This window comes from Myotis nattereri (genome assembly GCF_964212035.1).
Source record: "Myotis nattereri genome assembly, chromosome: 3".
In the NCBI taxonomy this organism is placed as follows: Eukaryota; Metazoa; Chordata; class Mammalia; order Chiroptera; family Vespertilionidae; genus Myotis; species Myotis nattereri.
The window spans coordinates 73,237,876-73,246,430 of NC_138077.1; the positions used below are offsets into that span (position 1 = coordinate 73,237,876).

Below are 8,555 nucleotides of genomic sequence, written 5' to 3' on the forward strand. Positions count from 1 at the left end.
AAAGGGGCCACATACCAGCTAAACCTCACAAGCTCAGGGGAGGCCTTCATGGTGGCCTTATAAATTCAGACCAAAAGTAACCACATAAGATCATCTGAAATTAAAGCTTAACTAAAAGCTAGTCATGGTGGGTGGGACTTCAACCTATAAATAGGAGTAGGATGAGATATTTCAAACCTTAACAATAGTGATGGTTGGATAACACTGAATAATCTACAGAAAACATTCAATTGTACACTTCAAATGGATAAATTGTATGGTATATGAATAATGCCTCAACGAATCTGTTACATAAATAAATAAAAACATAGAATGAACCTTTTAAAAATCCTAACAGACAACTTAATTCCAGAAAAGATTAAGTTAGGGGTGGGTAGAAAGAGATTAACCAAAGAACTTTCATGTATATATGCATAACCCATGGACACAGACAGTAGTGTGGTAAAGGCCTGCAGTGGGGGATCAGATGCGGGCTAGAAAGGGTCAATGGGTGGAGGAAACAGATATCTATAATAGTTTCAACAAAAAGATAGATTTTTTGAAAAATGGGACAAATTCTAACAGACATATCACCAAAGACATAGTAATTACATGAAAACACATGTACAGTTCTCAGTATCATTGATCATTGACAAAATTCAAATTAAATTCAATATGATACCATAGTACACCATGTAAAATGGCTAAATTTAAAAGATTGATTGTAGCAAGTAATAGCAAAGATGAAGTCCAAGTGGAAGGCCTATGTACTGCTTATCAGAGGTCAAAATTTCACGGCCACTTTGAAAAAATTTTTGTGAATTCAAACAAAATGGAACATACAATCCCATTCCTAGATATTATCCAATGTTGTATAATGAAGAATCGACCGGCTTTTTTCCATAGTTACAGAAAAAAAGCATTTGAATCTTCAGAATTGCCTCCTAATATGTTTTTGTTATTCTTGATGTGCCTTTAGGACAACACCGTCTCAGATTATGCTAATGAGATGATGCTAGACAGTTTCAGAATGGACATTAACCATGCCAGAAAGACCAACCATGTCAATAGAGCATTGGTATTTTAGAGCCATGTGATATCAGTCCAAACCCCCGGAGAAGGAGACTGAACTTGAGTTTAATTATGTAGTCAATGATTCAATCAATCATGACTAAATAATAAAACCCCACTAAAAACTCTGGACATTTTAAGCTCAGGCTGTTTTCCCTGTTCAGTAAAGTACATTTACGTGCTGGAAGGGTGATGTATTCTGAGAAAATGGAAGCATCCTTCCACCTGTCCCAGTATGTTTCTTCTCTTAGCTGATAGAGATTTGTCTTTTTGCTATAATAAAACTGTAAGTAGGGCTCAGCAATTCCTCATGGTGATGGCTGCTGGTGGCTGCAGCGGGGCAGTGACTGAGCAGTTGCCTGGCGGGCAGGCGCCGAGCTAGCCTGGCCTCAGCGTCCCCCAGGCTCTGCACCCCTGATGCTGCTCGGGTGCTGACTCCTCCAGGCCGGGACAATGGTGAAGCATTTTCTGGGCCAGAGCGCGCTCCAGAGCTCCCAGGACCAAGTGTTCGCTGCCTTCTGGCAGCGATGCCCAAATCCCTATAGCACACATGTCTTGACGGAAGAAATAGTGCACCAGGAGGTGACCCCTGACCAGAAGCTCCTGTACCGGAGACTTCTGACCAAGACCAACAGGATGCCCCGCTGGGCCGAGCGACTATTTCCTGCCAATGTTGCTCACTCGGTGTACATTCCTGGAGGGTTCTATTGTGGACCCACAGAACCAGACCATGACCACCTTCACCTGCAACATCAACCACGCCCGGCTGATGGTGGTGGAGGAACGATGTGTTTACTCTGTGAACTCTGATAACAGCGGCTGGACCGAAATCCACCGGGAAGCTTGGGTCTCCTCTAGCTTATTTGGCATCTCCCGAGCTGTCCAGGAATTTGGTCTCGCCTGGTTCAAAAGCAGTGTGACCAAGTCAGTGAAGGATTTTGAATACATCTTGGCCAACCTGCAAGGTGAGGCCCCTTCCAAAACCCTTGTTGAGACAGCCAAGGAAGCCAAGGAGAAGCTAAGGGGATGGCCCTGGCAGCTACAGAGAAGCCAAGGTCCTTGCCAGCAGCAGTTTGTGTAGCCAGCTCAGACCCCGGTGCGGCAGCACACCACACCACCCGCTGCACTCCCTCTGCCCTCCCCTCCCTGTGTTTTATTAAAAGTCCATTTCCAGCCTGATCTACTCTCTGGGTAGTGGATTGGAAGTGGTATCTGTTTGGCATCTACAGTGCACCAGACATGTTGTCCATGTCTGGGTCAGGCCTGCCTCTTCCTGCATTGGATATCTGAGGAGAGAGTTGTCCACGTTCACAGACAGCATGCAGGCAACGTGGTCATAACACTAGACTGTAAGCTCCATGAGGGCAGGGACCTTCCATTTGTTCTCTGCTGTGTCCCAAGTACCTGGAACAATACCTAGCTCATAATAGACAATAACTATTTGTTGAATTAAAAAATAAACTGTAATTATAAGTATAGCACTTTCTTTAGTTCTATGAGGCATTCTAAAGAATTATCCTGTGGGGGTTTCTGGGTGGGGGGGCGGTTAGGAACCTCCCTGAACTTGTAGTCAGTTGGTCAAGAGTGTAGGTAGCCTGGAAAACCTCAATTTGCTGCTGGTGTCTAAAGTAAGGGCAGTCTTGTGGAAGGCTGTGCCATTAACCAGTGAAGTTTGATCTGAGTCTGGGTAGTTTGTGTCAATGTTGCATTGTACCCAAGAAAATTGGAAACCTATTCACATAAGACTACGTGAATGTTTGCAGCAAAAGGTATATTAAATGTCCCAAAATTGGAAATAATCTAAATATCCATTTATAATGAAAGGATAAATAAGTAATAGTATATCCATTCAATGCAATATTATCAATTAGCAAAAAGGAATTAATTACTGATACATGGAGCAAATGAACAAATCTCAAATTCATTTTACTAAATAAAATACTCTAGACACAAAAGACCAGTATTTGTGGGGAAGCACGGGACTTGGTTGGAATGTCTGTAAGGAGAATTCTCTGAAAGGTCGGGCCTCTGAGGGGACCTTGCCAAAGGTGGCAACCTCTACCTTGACTTTTCCAAACAAGTTCGATCCCCCAGGGTTGTTTTGCTGGAATCTCTATGTTTAGTCTTTAAAGACCTGACCTTGTAGAAGCATATACTTTCTCAAGGATACTTGCCCTGCTGATTGTATCTAAAGGTTAATTTAAGTTCAAGCTGTTCTTACAATAAAAAGCCAACAAGGCAGGCGAACAGCACTGCTTTTACTACTGAAGTAAGAGTCCCCTAGCCCTCTCTTTCACAGAAACCTGTGTCAGAGTAATCTGTTCTTCCATTGCTCAGGGTCTGCTGGTCAGCACTGGCAAATATTGTATAATTTCACTGGTATAAATTCAAGTGACACTTGATCAGTTGTTGCCAGGAGCTATGAATAGAGGAAAGGTATTTTTTTAATACATTTTTATTTATTTCAGAGAGAGGGAGGAAGATGGAGAGAGAGATAGAAATGCCAATGATGAGAGAGTCATCAATCGGCTGCCGTCTGCATGCCCCTTACTGGGGCGTGAGCATGAAACCCAGGTATGTGCTCTGACCTGGAGTTGAACAATGACTTCTTGGTTCATGGGTTGACACTCAATCTCTGAGCCACAAGGGAAGGAAAAGTATATTTGCCTGTAAACAGGAGTGAGGGAACTTTTTGAAGTGATAGGAATATTAACAGAAAATGGCACCAGATGTTATAGGCCTCAGTCTTTGAGTTTTGGCTAAGAAAGAATTCAGAGCCAACACTCATATATAAGAAAAATTTTATTTAGAAAGTTGCAAAGGTAGAAGAAGTGATTCATGGAAGAAGTGAGTCAGCTGGACTGTGTGGGCTCAGGAAACATGGTGTAGAGGCAAAAGAAGGGCCCTTAGAGCTTAGGAGAAAGCAAGTAAATGTATGTACCTTGAAGGAAGAAAGGGAGGAAAGGTGCTGGCATGCTCAAGAGAGAGACCTTTATCTTAAGAGGTTGTATCTGCTTCCTAAAGGTGGAGATTTTAGGGGAGAATCTCAATAGAATATTTATCAGATGTTCAGGTGTGTATCCTCATGGTTGTGGTCACCACTGATTCATCCGTGCCAGAGCAGTGGATCATTAGTCATCACATGAGGGTGTTGTCCTGCCTGACCTTGCTGCTTTTCTGGGCTAGAGCTAAAACACAACTGAGTCCTAGATGTTATCACTAGTTTGACCAAAACTTTGTCTCTGTGGTCAACAGACCCACGGCTTTGTTCCTGAGATTACTTGATGCAGGTCAGAACCTCGTCATCTTGAGGGTTTAATGCTTAAGGGAATGGTCCTGCATGGGCTAGTTTGGGGTCTTATGGGGCTGTTCTCCAGCCTCCTTGCTCCTCCTCTAAGAGGGTCTACCACATGACCACTAATATGTTAGGGGAAGAAAAGTCACCCTGGAGGGTCACAATTGTCCATCACTAGTCACCCAGGGTTTTCCACCCTCGTGACCTTCCATACCTGGCTTTTCATTCCTACTCTGCTCATGTGTGTCTAACTGCCTACTATGTCATAAATATTTTATATCATGACTATAGTGGTGTTACAAGACTTTATTCAATATCTTGGCCCCAGTGTTACAAAATATATAATAATAGATTCTAGTCAAATTATAGATATTAATCTAGATGACAATATTCAATTTCTTTACTTCTTTGGAGGTTATGTGGATGTGTCTACTGTGTAAAAATTTATCAAACCGTACCTATATTATTTGTCCAACTTTTGCTATGTATATTTAATTCTTACTTCATTAAGTAGTATATGTTTTTAAAATGTTATTATTTGCAACTCAGTAGTTTTTAAGTTTCTTTTATAGTTCTTATACATTTCTTAGCTGTATATAACCATTTATTTTATGGGTTTTGCTGATATTTTAATAGAATATTCATTATATTATTCTTATTTATATTTGGCATATGAAAAACTACTGAACTTACAAAAATTATTTTGTAAAGTAACCATTTTCCTGAATTGTCTATTTCTAAACTTATCCACTAGCTTATTAGTGTTTTCATGTAATCAATAATAAGAAATGATAATTTTGTTGGGTTTTCCTGTTTATGGTTCTTGCCTTCTTTTTCTTGTCAACTGCACCTTCTTAAAGTTTCAGGAATATGACAAATAATAGTGGTGATTTCATACATTCTTCTCATCCTTTTTATTTGAATGAAAATTCTTTCAATATTCAAGTCTGCAATATGATGCTGGCTAGCTCAAAATATGTATCTACCAGGTTGAGAAATGCTCTTTTTTCTATTTTACTAAGATTATAAAATCAGAAATACATATTAAATTCTATCCAATGCTTTGTCATTTATTGTGAAATCTTTTATTTTTCTTCTTTTAGTAAAGTACTATTGTTGTAGTGTGCCCAACGAATCACACAAGGATGCCTCAAGAAGTCGAATTAAGGAGCCACATTTATTTCAAAGCCAACAGCTACAAGGGGACAAATGTTCTCCAAATCTCACAGCCTCAAATGGCAGTAACATCAGGCTTATAAAGGCAAATATCACAAAGGTATTGATTACATCTCTAGATTTGGGATGAGGAACCTGGTTTGCAAAAGCAGTTTGTTACAGAAGCTAAAATGAGCAATTTAGTTATCTACAAAGATTAATTATAATTTTAGGTATTGGAGCCACTGAGTCAACAGAAAACACATTTTCTGAAGCCACTGAAGCAATTAAAGCAATTGTGCTGTCCTGGTCTCCAGGTGAAGAGGAATGTGTTTTGAATGACCAGTAAAACCACAATCAATGGGGTATACAATCGAATGGGGTGATTTATATAAGTTCAGGAGATTAAAATAACTTGTCTATTCTTTTAGCAAGCAAATAATTACAGAAGCCAGAATAGCAGAGTTAAAAATTAAACAGCAGTTTTTACCTGAGATGATTGCTACCATGCTTCACTAGGCTATATTATTTTTTTTTTTGAGGTTCCAAATGTCAACTTTACTGCTGGGACAGTAGTGGTGCTAAGCAGGGGTCCAAGTCCAGAGAACAGCAGGGAGCCAGGGTCAAGGAGCTCATGCTTGGCTGGGTTACCCCTCACTGGAGAAAAGGGAGCTCAGATAGACCCAGACCCCCAGGGGCATGAAGGCCCCTGGACCATGCCGTTTGGCCCTGTCCTAGAGAGGGCACAGGACAGCCTGCAGGTCTTTGGGCGAGAAGCCGATGATTGTCTCAACATACAGCTGGGCCCGCTGCAGCGTCTCCTCCTTTACAGGGAGCTGGTGGCCCTGTACCTGCACAAGCTCCTCCTGAAGTTCTTAATTGATTGTTTTAGTCATCTATCTCTACATTCCTGAATAAATCCCATTTGCTATTATTATATTAATTTTCTATAGGATTACATTTCATAATTTATTGTTTAGTATTTAAGCATTTATTTTGTCTATCAATACTCTATAAGATTAAATATCATAATTTAGTGTTTAGTTTTAAGCATGTTAATTTGTAGTTTGCTTTTTCTGTGACTTCTTATCAGGTTCAGGATGCAGGAAAATGTCTCAGTCATAAAAATAAGGCCTTTATTTTGTTGCCAATGTGTGATAACACAGACAATATTTTGTCTTTGAAATAACTTGCCCAATGAAAGTGTTGGAATTTAATCTCAATAGATAAGATGAGAGATTGAGAAATTGTGTTCTCTTGGGAAACCAGCTCCATCATGTTGGTTCTGGAAGACCAGACCCAGTGTGTTGAATTAACTGGGTATTTCCCTTCATTGAACAAGAGAGATTGAATGATATAGCTTTTATATAATCTCCTTTTTTATTTACCTCATTCAGTATGATTCAAATATCTTCCTCATTAATAACTGTATTAGTCATCGGATCCCTTCTCCCAGGATCTCATCCTCCAAGGCCATAGCAGGATCTGGATCATCATCGCCACAGACAGTTCCTGAAGGGAAACAACAGAGCTCAGAGCAGAAAATGAGAAGATACAGACCTTGAACCTGAACCGTAGAATGAAGCCACGTGTCACTGGGTTGCATAAATGCTGGAGCAGAAGGGAAATGGGAGAATCAGAAGAGAGCTTCAATGAAAATCTAAAAGAAAATGCAGAGATCAACAAATTCATATCTTACAAATGTGAAGAGCTTTAAATTGAGTTTATTGTACATTTGGCTCCCTGTGGATCACATTCTGGGCCTTAAAAGACAACAGCAATGTAAAATAGATACACTGTGCAAAGCCTGAAAAGCATCCAAGGGCAGCAATAACTGATCATGAACATACTTGTAATCCAGAGACCAATAGAACTCGTTTCTTTACTTTCTCTTCATGTTGACTTCTGTCTATTCTGTCTTTGATGGAAAAAGAGAAGTTCTTCCTTCCTCTCTCACTCTCTCTCCCTTTCTCCCCACCCCTTCCTATTCTACCTACATTTCTTGAACCTTCCAGGCTTTATGCTGCTTTAGCCCTTAATATTCCATGCTGTGGTATCTCTTACAGTTATTGCTTGAGCCCCATGACAATCAGATTTGCACTCTGTTCTAGGAGGGCTCCATTCTTCTTGTTGACCACATATACAAGAAATATTTATTTTTCTAAAGCTAATTGCCTTTTATGCCATAACTTTGTTGTGTTATTATGCAAAAAGATCTCCTTTTAACCATGGAATGAGGAGGATGGACAAATAAAAAGGCTGCCCCTTCTTGCAACAATAGCATTTTAATTCCCTGTCCTACTTTAGTTAAACTCTTTGAACTTCCATTTCTGAAGGCTTGCTTTGAATTCTTCCACCCAGTGCCAATGAAACAAATACATTAATAAAAGGACAAAGGCAGATTTTTTTTTTTTTAAGAAAGACATTGGCACTAGTCTATATATCTAGTCAGAACTCACCTTAAATTACTATGTCATCCACAACTTTAAGAGAATTTTCACCCATCCCCAAACAGTTGCTAAATATAAGCATAAAATGAAAGAGAAAGAATATAAGCCATAGCAATGATGTTTCCTCAGCTTCTTTATATAACATAATTTCTGAGAATTCTATAGTCTTCTGAAGATTTAATAATAGTATTAATGAATAGCATTGCTGATCAGAATATACCCTAAACCTCAATAGAATTTTAATCTCCTCATTCACTTACTCCTGCACCTTTCCCAACTAAATTTCTGATTTAGAGTATAAAAACTATTATTTTGTTATTTTCTCTATAAAATGCCTCTCTTGACTGATCAAGAAAAATAAGAAAGTAAATATTTTGTACATAGCAACAGTTTGAGAGTAATATCACCAACTACTAAGAAATTCTCTCTATTGGAATCATTACTTTGGTAGTAGAAGAAACATAAAAACAAAATATTGCTATAATTTGTCTTTGAGTCCCCAACATTACATGTTTCTTATGCAGAGATACTTCCCGACCTATCCAATGCTTAAAAAAAATAAAATTTAATGTTAAAAATTGGCCAAGAAGTTTAATGTCCTCTCA

The 8,555-nt window shown here is 39.3% G+C and overlaps 1 pseudogene across 1 annotated transcript; it reads left to right on the forward strand.

Annotated features, from left to right (window-relative positions):
• Nucleotides 1-1,503: 1,503 nt before the first annotated feature.
• Nucleotides 1,504-7,065, forward strand: LOC308515385 (PRELI domain-containing protein 1, mitochondrial-like; annotated as a pseudogene). The gene is made up of 3 exons: nt 1,504-2,146; nt 5,734-5,845; nt 6,957-7,065. The product of its transcript is annotated as a PRELI domain-containing protein 1, mitochondrial-like (transcript).
• Nucleotides 7,066-8,555: the final 1,490 nt, after the last annotated feature.